Source organism: Salvia splendens, chromosome 16 (genome assembly GCF_004379255.2).
Source record: "Salvia splendens isolate huo1 chromosome 16, SspV2, whole genome shotgun sequence".
Lineage (NCBI taxonomy): Eukaryota > Viridiplantae > Streptophyta > Magnoliopsida > Lamiales > Lamiaceae > Salvia > Salvia splendens.
In genome coordinates, this window is record NC_056047.1 from 29,248,814 (window position 1) to 29,264,816 (window position 16,003).

Consider the following 16,003-nt stretch of genomic DNA (forward strand, 5'->3'; position numbering starts at 1 on the left):
TGAATGTGCATACCGAGGGAGAACCACCGCAAGCCATTGCAGTCACCCCGGGGCAGACTGCCTGTGATGTGAAGCCCCATGTTATCGCAATTCTGCCTACATACTGCGGAAAGAGCTGTGAAGGACCTTACGAGTTCCTGCATGAGTTTTGTAAGATTTGTAGGGCGCAAAGGAGGCCAGCAGGGGCGACCGAGGATGACTAAAAGGGGAAGCCAACACTTGGTTCATGCGTCTGCCACCCAACTCCATTGAGAGTTGGGCCGATTTCAAGTCAGCATTCTTAGGCGAGTTTTTCCCATCGTCGAAGACAAGTGCGCTTAAGAGAGAGATAACTAATGTGAAGCAAGGGTACGATGAGCCTTTGAGTGATTACTGGGCGAAATATATGAGCCTCTTGGATGCGTGCCCCAACCATCGCATGGCGGATATTGAAGTACACCATGTCTTTTATGAAGGGATGAACAAAGCAACCAAGGATCTAGCGAATTCCTCGTCAGGAGGAAGCTTCACGCAGCTAAGGGTCAGCGAAGCTAAAAGGGTCCTAGGGAAACTGTTGAGCGCAAAAAAGGAGTATGACAATTTCAGAGATGGTTACAGCAGAGAAAGGATTGCCAGCGCCTTGTCTACTGACCAGGAGCAGAAGATAGAACAGAAGATGGATTTGAAGATGGACGAATTGAAGAAGACGCTCTTAAGCGCAATCGAGAAAAATGCGCCACCAACTTCCCCAGCTGGAAACTACAAGGGTGCAGAACAAGGGAACCAAGGGCCGAGCTATGAGCAGCCCAATGACTTCGTGAATATGGAGCAAGTCAACGCTGCTGGGTATTACAATTCTAGTGGGCATTAGATCCAAGGGAGACAACGGGATGCACCATGGAGGGATCATCCGAATTTTCGATGGGAGGATGGGAGCCAAAATCAAAACCAAGGTCAAGGTCAGAACCAATACAACCCCCACCCGAACCAGAATTTCAACCGTGGCCCAGAAAATCCAAACAACCAGTTCAACTGGTCAGGAAGGAACCAACAACCCCACAGTCAACAACCTCAAAACCAACACCCACAAAACCCAAACCCTGTTTATGTACCACCCCACCAGAGGAACTTTCAAAATTATCAGAGTCAACCTAACCAAGGACCACCACCTCAGCAAAACCCAACCCAGTTCCAAAACCAGAACCAGAACCAATATCATACTGATCAGTACAACCCTCCTGGCCAGTATAACCAATACCCACCTAACCCGAACCAGCAAAATTTCTAAAATTCCCAGTATAACCAGCACCAAGGGCCGAAACAATCCCAATATCCTAGCAGGTCAAGGAGATCTATGGAGGACATGATGGGAAAATTGCTCGCATCGCAGCAAGGTATCAAGGGTGAGTTACAATCCCACAATGAAGTAGTGCAAGGGATGCAGAGTGCCCAGAAGGAGCATAAGGCGAACATGGATATGATGAATAGGCAGTTGGCCCAACTGGCCAGTTCGATGGGTGAAATGAAAGGAAGCTCAGGGAAACTCCCGTCCACAGTCCATGTGCCTGAAAAGGCGAATGTGAGCAAAGTCACACTACGATCCGGCACTACCTATGAAAAACCCCAGCCATAGAAGTCTAGTGGAGAACCAAGTGGAGCAACATTATTGGGGGACGTTGTCTCGGAAGAAGAGCTACGCAGACCTCTACCCCAGATGCAGGACCCATTTTTCTTGGGAGAAACACCATGTGGAAAAGGCGAGCCCGAGAACGTACTGGTCAGGAAGGAACCCCATCAAGAGGTAGAATCCAGAACGAAGGAAACTCAGACCCAGAATCTGCCCAAGGAAGGTCCCAAGAAGGTTGCTGAGGGACCGGTAGAGGAGAGAAAGGGGGAGAAACCATTCCCTTACCGTTTCGTAACTAAGAGGAAGAAGGAAAACCCAGTGGATTACTTGTCAATTTTCGGGAAACTGGATGTTACCATACCATTCCTCCAAGCCGTGAAGATACCCCCACTTGGGAAATTTATTAAGGAGTTCATAGCCGGGAAAGCCCAAGAGGATGGAAAAATTATGGTAGAAGGGATCGCATCAGCAATAGTGCAGGAGAAGCTACCGCCCAAGAGGGCCGATCCAGGTATGTTCACCCTGCCTATAACAATAGGAGATGTGAAAGTCGAGCATGCAATGTGTGATCTTGGAGCTTCTATTAATGTCATGCCTTTGTCGATCTATAACCAATTGAAGGGGGTTAGATTGTCGAGTACTAGGGTGTTGATCCAACTGGCTGATAGGTCATGCATAAGTCCTGAGGGTGTTTTAGAGAATGTGTTGGTCAGAGTGCATGAGCTTACCTACCCTGCTGACTTTTATGTGATCAAAATGAGTGAGTCCGAGGCTAGGGAATCTAGTGGAATATTGTTAGGTAGGCCATTTTTTAGAACGGCCAAGACGATAGTAGACATGGCTGAGGGAACAATTTGCATTGATTTTCATGGGGAGAAGTTTACTTTTGATATTAATGAGGCCATGAAAAAGCCTATCGATTCTGAAAATTTATTCCATGTTGATGTGATTGACCCCTTAGTCCAAGATTTTCTTGAGACCGAACTATTGCAGGAAAAGCTCCAAGCTTTAGATGTCTATGAGCAAGCTGACGTAGAAGCCGCTGCATGGTGTGATCTGATCAGTAGCCAAGGGCTGACTGATGAAGAGATAGAAGGAGCAATTAAGGACTTCTGCCAGAAATCAGAGTTCATTGGAGCCGCAGGGGTTCAGCTACCAGTCAGTATAGAGGAATCTCCAGAGGGAGAATTAGAGTAAGGAGGATAGGCTGAGAAAAACCCTCTACCTGAAGACACACTTCCACCCCAAGTTGAGCTGAAGCAACTGCCATCGAATTTGAAGTATGCCTTCCTCGGAGAGGAGAACTCACATCCAGTGATCATCAGCAGCAGCCTTACGAAGGAACAAGAGGCTAGGCTACTGACCGTGTTGAGCAAGAACAAGAAGGCGATTGGATGGAGTCTCACAGATTTAGTTGGAATTAGCCCCGATGTCTGCATGCACCACATTAGGTTGGAGGAAGGAGCAAAGGCACATCGAGATGCTCAAAGGAAGGTAAACCCTAACATGCGAGAAGAGATATTGAAGGAAATCTTGAAGTTGTTGTCGTTAGGGATTATCTATTCAGTGCCGGACAGCGAGTGGGTCAGCCCCATTCACATGGTTCCAAAGAAATCAGGGATCCAAGTCGTGAAGAATGAGAAGAATGAGCTAATACCAACGAGGCTAGTCACGGTTTGGCGAATGTGCATCGATTACCATAAGCTGAACAATGCGACCAGGAAGGACCATTTTCCCTTGCCTATCATCGACCAAATGTTGGAGAGATTAGCTGGGAAGAAGTACTTCTATTTTCTGGATGGGTACATCGGTTACTTCCAAATTTACATGGATCCGGAAGACCAGGATAAGACCACCTTCACTTGCCCATTCGGAACCTATGTATACCAACGCATGCCTTTCGGTCTATGCAACGCTCCAGGCACGTTTCAACGATGTATGATGAGCATATTTTCCTATTTGATTGAAGACTGCATAGAGATATTCATGGATGACTTCACGGTCTACGGAGACTCTTTCGATTCTTGCCTTCATCATTTGGATATAGTTCTAGAAAGGTGTCTAGCAAAAAGTCTGGTGTTGAATTTTGAGAAGTGTCATTTTATGGTCACCGAAGGGATTGTTCTGGGACACGTGGTTTCAGAGAGGGGAATCCAGGTGGATCGAGCTAAGGTGGATGTTATTTCCAAATTACCATTCCCTACTGATCAGAAGGGGATAAGGGGTTTTCTGGGGCACGTCGAATTTTATCGAAGATTTATCAAGGATTTCTCCAAGATTGCCCAACCCCTTACCCGACTCCTTCAGCATGAAGTAGAGTTTGTTTTTGATGAGCAATGCAAGGCTATGTTTAACCTTCTCAAGGAAAAGCTGATATCCGCACCTATCATACGGGCTCCTGACTGGGACTATCCTTTCGAAGTGATGTGCGACGCCAGCGATTATGCAGTGGGAGCCGTACTGGGACAGAAGATCGATGGGAAGAGGTACGTAATGTTTTATGCATCTAAGACTCTGAATCAAGCCCAGCGGAATTATGATACCACTGAGAAAGAGATGCTGGCAGTGGTGTATTCTTTCGAGAAGTTCCGGCCATACTTGTTGGGATCTAAGGTCATCGTTTATACTGACCATGCAGCGATTAAGTATCTGATTGCCAAGAAGGAATCCAAACACCGCTTGATCCGATGGGTCCTTTTGTTACAAGAATTCGATTGGGACGTAGAAGATAAGAAGGGAGTCGAGAACAAGGTGGCGGACCATTTAAGTAGAATAGTGCAAAAGGGAAACAGCGAAGAAGTGTACGACAAGTTTCCAGAAGAGCAATTATGTGAGGTAAATTTTGAGGCCAGGAAGATTGACTGGGAAGAAGTGATGAAGCTTACTGGCCAGTACAATACTGAAAAAGGAAAAGAAAAGGTAGGGCAAGAGCCGTGGTATGCAGACCTGGCCAACTACCTAGTGACTGGAGAACTTCCAGAGGTGCCGAGTATTACCAAGGCCCAGAGAATGAAAATCAGGAGTGAGGCAAAATACTACTTTTGGGACGACCCCTATCTGTGGAGAGTAGGATCCGATCAAGTGATAAGGAGGTGCGTTCCTGACTGGGAGCAAAGGGACGTTGTGACACATTGCCACTCTTTGGCATGTGGAGGACACTTCGGTCCTAAGAAGACGGCAAGGAAGATTCTGGACAGTGGCTTTTATTGGCCAACGCTCAACAAGGATGCGTACGAGTTCTGCAGAACTTGTGAGCGCTGTCAACTGACCGGAGGAATATCTGCCCGGGATGAAATGCCGCAGGTACCCGTCATTGTTTGTGAGTTGTTCGACATATGGGGAATGGATTTCATGAGTCCGTTTCCTTCGTCCTATGGCAATTTGTACATTTTAGTTGCAGTGGATTACGTCTCCAAATGGGTGGAGGCCAAGGCCACAAGCACGTGTGAAGCAAGGGAGGTGGCCAAGTTCCTAAAGAGTCATATCTTCAGCCGGTTCGGAGTACCAAGAGCGATCATATCGGACCAAGGTACACATTTCTGTAATCGTACAATTGAAGCATTAATGAAAAAATACGGCGTACACCACAGACTATCAAGCCCCTAACATCCGCAAGCTAACGGTCAAGCGAGGATTTCTAACCGCGAGATAAAGAAGATCTTGGAGAAGACTGTAAATCCTTCTAGGAAGGATTGGAGTGCAAGGGTAGAGGATGCTCTATGGGCATATCGTATAGCCTACAAGACCCCCATAGGAATGTCCCCATACCGGATCGTTTTTGGGAAGATGTGCCATTTACCGGTTGGAATTGAACACCGGGCATACTGGGTAGTACAGAAAGTGAATATGGATGCTACAGCCTGTGAAGAGGAAAGGAAGCTGCAGCTGCAGGAGCTTGAGGAACTTAGATTGGAGTCGTTTGATTCAGCTATGTGGTACAAGGAGCGAACCAAATTGTGGCACGACCGGAATCTGAGGACCAAGGATCTCCATGTTGGGCAGAAGGTACTACTCTTCCAATCGAGGCTGAAGCTCATGCCTGGGAAGCTCAAGTCGAAATGGACAGGGCCTTATGTCATCACCTCACTCCGTTCCAATGGAGCAGTGGAAATTTCAGGAAGTTTTCCTAACTCGGAACCTTTCATAGTAAATGAACATAGGCTAAAAATATTTAGGGAGAATAGTGAGGTGGGTGTAGTGGATGAAATTCCACTGCAACCACTTACTACGGTTGTCAACTGATCAGTAAGGTAGGAATTTGGAGTTCCACGTGGCTAGTTTCTTTTTTTTTAAAATAGTTTGCATATACTGGCCAAGTGGAATTCCAAATTGCCTAAGGAAGATGTAAATATTGTAAATACGTAGTTAATCTCTGCGTGCAAGATAATTTCTAAAAAAATCCAAAAAATTTTCGGGCCTTAATTTTAATTTGGAATACGTATTGAAAAATTGCCTATCTGGTGCTATTTCAGATTTTATTTTAGGGCCCATTTGATTTATTTTCCTTATTAGGTAAGTATAGGGGGGATTATGGAGAGGACGAAAATTTGAATTAAAGTTGTTGCAGCTTTTGCAGAGTGGCAGCGGCTGGGAGTGGCGCGTGAGCAGAGAGAAAGGACACGCTGACCAATCAGAGGCCAGCAATCTCAACCGCCTCCCATCTGAAGCGTCGCGACCGGCAACCCCTGATAACCGGTTACAACCACCTGCAACTGCTCTCTCTCATCCAAATTAAACTCACCGTCCCAACCCTTTTCCCTCACAAACCCTCTTTTACACTTTCTCTCCCAAAAGTTTCATTCCCATTTCCACCAGTTCAAACCCTACTTTCCACCACCAAATCGTAAATTTCCGATCATGGGGAAGAAAGCGTTCGCTAAGAAAATCAAACCTCGCCGCCAAGATGCCCCGGAGGCATAACCACAGCCAAATCCACCACCACCGGCACCGACCGCTCAGCCACCACCCATGATTTCCATGGATGCCATGATGGCATTTCTTCGCTAACAAGACCCGACAAGGGACTGGACGACGGCGCTGACCAGTTTCGACCAAATGGGGGGCGTAGGAACCGCACCCAGTGAAATTTCGCCTGCGCCGGGCAGCCATACAGCAGTACATTCAGAGGAGGGAACTCCCTCGGTGACCGCGCCATCGGAAACCTCAGTACCCAATTCGGCGGAACTTGATGCTGTCGCTGCCCATTACGACTCTAACCCTGAGGAGCGTGAGGCTAGGACGAGTCAGGAACAGGGAGACAAAGAAGGGAGCGGTGAGACAGAGAAGACACCGATAGCAGAGCCGGTTCCTCAAGGAGTAGCAAGAGAGACCATAGATCTAAATGAGACGGCCATAAAGCAGGGCCTTATGACGGATGAAGAATTTCAAGCGATTCTGGAAGGGGCATATCGGCAGGAAGAAGACGCTGCCAGGATGGTTGAGGGACCGGACCTCAAATACGGGGTAGCAGGAGGAATGGTGGAAGACAAATCAGAAACTCCCCAGCAAGAAAAATGGGCAATTGAGGAGCATACTGCTCAGAAGGAGACGACAGAGAGTTTAGAGGAATCTGAACAAGTAGCACCACCCGTGATAAAACCAAAGGTAGTTAAGAGGAAGTTAGTGTTGAAGGGAGACCAGAAGGAGGTACAACTGAAGCCGCAAAGGGTATCGCAGTGATGCCTGGGCAAATGGGCAGCTAGTAAGGCAAAGCCGAACACAGAGGAAGATCCCGTGGAGATCTTGAGTGAAGAAGAAAGGACCACTCCCACAAAACCTGGGGAGGAGCCCTTACCTGTTACCGACCTAGAGGATACTGCAATGGAAACCAGAGTGGTATCTCCAACACTGAGTGGCCAAGGTGAAGAGGCTGACGGGATGGCTGAGGGTCTGGACCTCGCATCCAGGTCAGTAGGCCACAAGGAGACCAGTCCTACTATCCAGGATCCACTTTCAACACAAGCTGAGAAGGAACCCGAAGAAGAGAAAGACAAAGATGACGGAGAGGAAGTTAGATACCGTGAAGAGAGAAAACGAAAGGGGAAAGCCCCTATGAAGAAGAAGCCCAGCAACAAGAAGCCACGTACAGTAAACACTGGCATAGTCATTACTGAGTCAGTTCAGCAAGTCCAGGAACACCGGAGGGAGCGAAGTGATAGCGAATACGCTGCCAGCGAGGAATCAGCCTCCGACAGTGATATCTCTTTGGAGGATGAGGAGTACGCATAACAACATCTTCAGAATGATCATCGAGAGTTAGTCCACCCACCGGTAGAGAGACTGAGGTACCAGCGCTGGACAGTGGACCTTACTGATGATCTGGTGGAGGAGATGGAGCTTTTCAACTCGAAGGAGCTACAGAAAGCTTTCGATAGCAAGGATGAAGGGAGTAAGCAGGTGAAGAGCGGAAAGGTACTTCACATTCCTTCTTTAGATGAGTTAGGTGCCCGCGAGCAGTTTCTATCTTATTTGCACGCGTTAGGATTCGAATGGTTGTTGGAGAATGGGGATCCAAGTGTCCCGATTAGATTAGCGAAGAAGTTTTTCACGACCTTTAGGTTTAAGGTCACCACTGATCTAGATGAGGAATGTATCAGTTTTAGGCTGTTTGGCGGAGAGATACGGATGAGCTTGATTGAGTGGACCGTGCGTCTAGGAATGTGCAGTTTAGAGGAGGCCATAGGGCCTGAGTGGAGAAGTAGGGAGCGGGGAATTCCCCGCAGGCATGTGGAATTTGAGCCCCAGGAAGCCTGGGAGGAACTTACTCACCCTGATGCAGGGCAATTCCAGTCCACTATTTCCCGCTCCGTTCATTTCAACAACCCAATTCTGCGTCTTGTACAGCTTTACCTGGATTTCAATTTATTGGGGTAGTCGAACTCTGATGTTAGGACATCGATGACGGAGTTATATCTGCTCTGGTGCGCCAAGCAGGGAAGGAAGTTGCATCTGGGTTTTTGGACCGCCTACCAATGCCATCTAATTGCCACCCACCCAGTGAGGAACCTCAGTCTCTGCCATGTATTGGGAGTGTTCGTCAGAAACAACATCATCATCACAGAGGCAGAAGACTTATCTGACCAGATCATGGTGGATCCTCCTGGTCTCTTTTTGATACACCTTTGTTCGTCCGAACGAACACCGTTTACATGAGGCAGGGCGCACCCCAATTCTACGCAATGGGAGAAGAAGCTATACCGACTGGGAGATCTGCAGCACATCCGGGAACACAAGATCAGGAGCAGAGACAGGAAAAGCTAGAGAAGGTTGTGGACGAGATAGCGGAGGAAAACAGACAGATGAGATCAGAAATGACACGGTTAGCATCAGTAATGGAAGGGATCCTGAAGGAGTCTGCAGGACAGACGAGGCAGAGTCAGAAGCAAGAAGCTTTGGAGACGATTGTTACCAGGCTAGGAGAGGAAAACCACCGGTTGTTAACAGAAATGGCCAGGATGGCGTCCGTGATAGACGAGATATTGATGGAGTTAACACAACGAGGCCAAGAGGAAGCTGTTGAACCAAGTGGCCATGGAGGCCGAGCTAATGAACCACGAGTATCAGAGGAGGTATTAACCGAGACGACAGAAGCAGAGCAGAAACTAGAGGCGGAACAAGAGGAAGGAGATGCCGAAGAGTCGGCAGAATCTGGGAACAAGCAATCCGAGAATGAGGAGGAGAAACCGGTAGAACCACCTGCACCACAACCTGCCCCGCGGAGGAGCAGGAGGAACAAGTGACCACCACACCTACTGACCAGTTAGTTTTTTTTTTTATATTTTTAGTTTTCCGTGTTTCTGTTTGTGTTTTGTTTATTTAGGTAGTATAATTTCTGTTTGTGCGCAAACCCCATTCATAACACTTAGCCTATTTTATAGTCTAAGTGTGAGAAGTTAAGGGTTTGTCTTTTTGGCGCATGTGTTTGTGTTTTCTGTTTTCTTTTTCGTAAGCATGTTGGCTCACACTTAGCCCATTGCATGGCCTAAGTGCGAGGAGTTTTGTATATACGTGTGTTTTGTTTGTTGGTTTCTGTTTAGGTTTTCAAACTCTTCCACTTAGCCCATTCCATAGTCTAAGTGTGAGAAGTTTTAGTATTAATATGTTGTTTTTGTCTGTTTGTCTATGTGTCCATCATACTGGCCATTACCTTTTCCACTTCACAGCCCTATCTGAGGACAGACACTTGTGAAGTGGGAGGGGGGACGCAATGACCAGTATGATGAATGTGTATATGTGTGGTTAGTGTTTGTGCTTGTGTTAGTGTCCTGTTAGGGGAATTGAAGGAAATAAGACATGCTGGAAAACAGAAACCACCCCCCTTAGTACCTCCTAGCCAGGATAGATGATGTGAGTATGAGAGAAAAGCCCATACTTAGAGCCAAACACGAAAGCCCTCTTAAAATGTGAGTTATAAGCTTTAAGTGGAACCACTTTCCACATGTTTAGAAAAGAAAAGAGCGGCTGCCATAAATTGCCTAGGGTGAAGTGACTGCGTGTAGCAACACTGAAGGCAGTAGGAACCCCCTCCCAAAAAAAAAAAAAAAACCACCTTTAGAACCTCTTTTCTAACTCTTTATACCCAGATAAATACCCCTAGCCACTGGGACTGTGTGTGTGCAAGGCATGAAGCGAATGAAGCTTACTGGCTAGAAGGGTGTACAAGAAAGCAGAATCCAGCTGGACAAGAAAGTTTGGAAGAAAATCGGCCAGGGAGTCATCCCAGGCCCAAAAAGAAGGTATAAGGGTGGCGAAGCCACGAGGGAAAAAGAAAAAAAAAGAGAAGAAGAAAGAATATGAAGAAAATGGTCAGAAAAAAACTCGGCCACAAAAAAAATGAAGAAGGAATAAGGGTGGCGAAGCCACAAGAAGCTACTGACCAGTTGGAGATCATAGCCAGAAGCGCCAGCCAAGAGAAGCAACAACCAAGAGCCCAAATGCACACAGTTCCCCCACCTCAATGAAGCAGAAATTTTGAACCTAGAGCCTTAGGAACATCCACCCCAAAACATTACAAGACAATAGCCCATTTACAAGCTTTTAAGTCCTTCAGTCGCTGCACGTGAGATCTAAGTCCGAAGCATTTTGTGGTCCAGCAATTAGAGAGAATAGTCCTAATACTCCTGGTGAGGTATGAGTGACTGAGTGAACCTAGTGTTCGTCCGAGAGTGTGGGTGATCTTGACAAGCGGATGTACTGACTGGGAAAGAAAAGGGGGCGGCAGAAGTTCAAGGCTGTCTAAGGCCGAATTGCACCTGATCCCGAGGGGAGGGATGGTTGAAAATATAACCCGATCTTTGTGTTTTAGTCTTTTTATGTTTGTTTGTGTGTTTTTTCTATGTTTGTTCAAGTGTTTGTTTTTGCGTCGTAGTATAGAGTCTAGTTTAGGTAGAGTCGGTCAGGGGAGTAACCAGGCTAGAATTCGACTTATTTCTTTTTTTTTTGTTCTTCACGCTTGAGGACAAGCATGTGGTATGTGTGAGCAGTTTAATAAGTCGTATTCTAGGCCATGGTTACTGGTGAGTATGATGTGCATATTTGAACTTTATCTGCAAAACAAGTTGCTTAAGCGTGCAGGTTGAGTGTTCTAGCCAGTAGGCAAAGCTTCAGATACTTCAGGTGTAAAGGGCGTCAGGACGATTACGTACTGACCAGTATACATGCAAAAATGGCTCGAGATGGAGAAGAAGGATAGCTGGGACTGATAAACCACAATTAAGGGCAAAGAAGTCATCTCACCACAAGGTTTTACCCTAAAATCAAGGGTATGCCTCCCTATAAAAGAAAGCCACTTGGAGACAGAAAGGATCATCAACAGATTCATCATCATCACTCTTAGGTAGAATTCTCTCGATAGTTCAGTCCTTCAGCCCAGTCCAGAGTCTCGTTCCTCGCCACTGCCATGGTCACTTGAAGATCAAGAAGTTCCCAGAGTTCCAGACGTTCTCATCCAGTCATCAAGATCGTAGTTAGAAGTTCCATCGCCCGGCGTGGCAAAACACTTTTATTTCGCTTTCGTAGTTAAATTGCTTGTTTTTCCTTACGCTGGATCTTTGTTTGCTTTTGAATTTCACCGCCTAGAAGTACTTTGTTTGAAGATCCAAACATGTTTTATGCTATGAAATTGTTTTCTGTTCAGTTTACTTCACCGATCTCTTTTCCTTCTGCCTAGTTAGCTTAGATCTAGAGTTTCTGGTCGTTTTGAGTATCGAATCGTGTGTTTCCAGTTAGTAGTTTATTTCTTCGAGTTAGCATAATCTGTTTACTTTTATTTCATAGAGGTTTGTTTCATGCAAGGTGCAGTTATGTGTTTCCTGTTTTCTTCCATGTTGATCAGTAGGCGGGATTTCAGTTTCGATGTTTGATTTTCGATTTGGAATTTTTGATTGTAGATCTGTGTTCGTGAGTTATTAATCTGTGTTTTTATGGTGTTGAATCTGGTTTGTTTTCTGATTTTAGTTTGTGTTTGTTGAAGAAGATTATGTCCATATCCAAGTTTGGGACCACTTTGCTTTTTAGACGCTTTTTGCTTTTTGTCCTTCACCTTTAGTACACCCTGCAGATCTGTCAGCCTAGTCACCACAACTACCACTTATTCTCTGCTTTTCTGTTTAGCCTTGTATAGAAACCTAGTACTTTCCGCATATTTTCTGTTACACCGCATCCACCATAATTTCACGTTCACCACTACATGTCGACCACCATTCACCCTTCCTAGTCAGTAGGACACCATCTTAATTTCCCGTCTAGGTAGAGACTCAACCCAAGCGTAGTAGCTAACCAAACCATCCAAAATATCACCGCAATCTGTCCAACCGTCACCATCTCTGTGGGATTCGACCCCTACCTTCCCTATACTACCCAGTAAAAGAGGGTTAAGGATTCTTGAAAGCAGGTTCTAGGCTAGCGGGGATTCTTATACTGATCAGTAGGATAGATCCTTACTTGAGCGACACCTACGCAAACCATGCTCTTTCAATGATGTTCAGTTACACGTATGTATGAGGTTCAGTTATACGTAAAATCTTATTTCCCATGATATACAAATTTCGCTCATTTAAATACGTAAAATCTTATTTAAGTATCATTTTATCAGTCAAGAGTATCATTTTATCAACTCAGAGTATCATTCTATCCGGCAAAACTATCATTCTATGCAATAAACCTAACATATATCATTTCATCAGTCAGTTAAAAGTATCATTTTATCAATTCAGAGTATCATTCTATCCGGCAAAACTATCATTCTATACAATAAACCTAACATATATCATTTTATCATTTTATCAGTCAAAAGTATCATTTTTATGATACTCAGGGTATCATTCTATCCGGCAAAACTATCATTCTATGCAATAAACCTAACATATATCATTTCATCATTTTATCAGTCAGTCAAAAGTATCATTTTATCAACTCAGAATAGCATTCTATCCGGCAAAAACTATCATTCTATGCAATAAACCTAACATATATCATTTTATCAGTCAAAAATATCATTTTATCAACTCAGAGTATCATTCTATCCGCCAAAACAACCATTTTATGCAATAAACCTAACATATATCATTTTATCAGTCAGTCAAAAGTATCATTTTATCAACTCAGAGTATCATTCTATCCTGCAAAACTATCATTCTTTGCAATAAACCTAACATATATCATTTTATCATTTTATCATTTTATCAGTCAGTCAAAAGTATCATTTTATCAGCTCAGAGTATCATTCTATCCGGCAAAAAATATCATTCTATGCAATAAACCAAACATATATCATTTTATCATTTTATCAGTCAGTCAAACGTATCATTTTATCAACTCAGAGTATCATTCTATCCGGCAAAACTATCATTCTATGCAATAAACCTAACATATATCATTTTATCAGTCAGTTAAAAGTATCATTTTATCAACTCAGAGTATCATTCTATCCGGCAAAACTATCATTTTATGCAATAAACCTAACATATATCATTTTATCATTTTATCATTTTATCAGTCAATTAAAAAGTATCATTTTATCAACTCAGAGTATCATTCTATCCGGCAAAACTATCATTCTATGCAATAAACCAAACATATATCATTTTATCAGTCAGTCAAAAGTATCATTTTATCAACTCAGAGTATCATTCAATCCGGAAAAACTATCATTTTATGCAATAAACCTAACATATATCATTTTATCAGTCAGTTAAAAAGTATCATTTTATCAACTCAGAGTATCATTCTATCCGGCAAAACTATCATTCTATGCAATAAACCTAACATATATCATTTTATCAGTCAGTCAAAAGTATCATTTTATCAACTCAGAGTATTATTCTATCCGGCAAAACTATCATTCTATGCAATAAACCTAACATATATCATTTTATCATTTTATCAATTCAGAGTATCATTCTATCCGGCAAAACTATCATTCTATACAATAAACCTAATATATATCATTTTATCATTTTATCAGTCAAAAGTATCATTTTTATGATACTCAGGGTATCATTCTATCCGGCAAAACTATCATTCTATGCAATAAACCTAACATATATTATTTTATCATTTCATCATTTTATCAGTCAGTCAAAAGTATCATTTTATCAACTCAGAATATCATTCTATCCGGCAAAAACTATCATTCTATGCAATAAACCTAACATATATCATTTTATCAGTCAAAAATATCATTTTATCAACTCAGAGTATCATTCTATCCGCCAAAACTATCATTTTATGCAATAAACCTAACATATATCATTTTATCAGTCAGTCAAAAGTATCATTTTATCAACTCAGAGTATCATTCTATCCTGCAAAACTATCATTCTTTGCAATAAACCTAAAATATATCATTTTATCATTTTATCATTTTATCAGCCAGTCAAAAGTATCATTTTATCAGCTCAGAGTATCATTCTATCCGGCAAAAAATATCATTCTATGCAATAAACCAAACATATATCATTTTATCATTTTATCAGTCAGTCAAACGTATCATTTTATCAACTCAGAGTATCATTCTATCCGGCAAAACTATCATTCTATGCAATAAACCTAACATATATCATTTTATCAGTCAGTTAAAAGTATCATTTTATCAACTCAGAGTATCATTCAATCCGGCAAAACTATCATTTTATGCAATAAACCTAACATATATCATTTTATCATTTTATCAGTCAATTAAAAAGTATCATTTTATCAACTCAGAGTATCATTCTATCCTGTAAAACTATCATTCTATGCAATAAACCAAACATATATCATTTTATCATTTTATCAGTCAGTCAAAAGTATCATTTTATCAACTCAGAGTATCATTCAATCCGGCAAAACTATCATTTTATGCAATAAACCTAACATATATCATTTTATCAGTCAGTTAAAAAGTATCATTTTATCAACTCAGAGTATCATTCTATCCGGCAAAACTATCATTCTATGCAATAAACCTAACATATATCATTTTATCAGTCAGTCAAAAGTATCATTTTATCAACTCAGAGTATTATTCTATCCGGCAAAACTATCATTCTATGCAATAAACCTAACATATATCATTTTATCATTTTATCAATTCAGAGTATCATTCTATCCGGCAAAACTATCATTCTATACAATAAACCTAACATATATCATTTTATCATTTTATCAGTCAAAAGTATCATTTTTATGATACTCAGGGTATCATTCTATCCGGCAAAACTATCATTCTATGCAATAAACCTAACATATATCATTTTATCATTTCATCATTTTATCAGTCAGTCAAAAGTATCATTTTATCAACTCAGAATATCATTCTATCCGGCAAAAACTATCATTCTATGCAATAAACCTAACATATATCATTTTATCAGTCAAAAATATCATTTTATCAACTCAGAGTATCATTCTATCCGCCAAAACTATCATTTTATGCAATAAACCTAACATATATCATTTTATCAGTCAGTCAAAAGTATCATTTTATCAACTCAGAGTATCATTCTATCCTGCAAAACTATCATTCTTTGCAATAAACCTAAAATATATCATTTTATCATTTTATCATTTTATCAGCCAGTCAAAAGTATCATTTTATCAGCTCAGAGTATCATTCTATCCGGCAAAAAATATCATTCTATGCAATAAACCAAACATATATCATTTTATCATTTTATCAGTCAGTCAAACGTATCATTTTATCAACTCAGAGTATCATTCTATCCGGCAAAACTATCATTCTATGCAATAAACCTAACATATATCATTTTATCAGTCAGTTAAAAGTATCATTTTATCAACTCAGAGTATCATTCAATCCGGCAAAACTATCATTTTATGCAATAAACCTAACATATATCATTTTATCATTTTATCAGTCAATTAAAAAGTATCATTTTATCAACTCAGAGTATCATT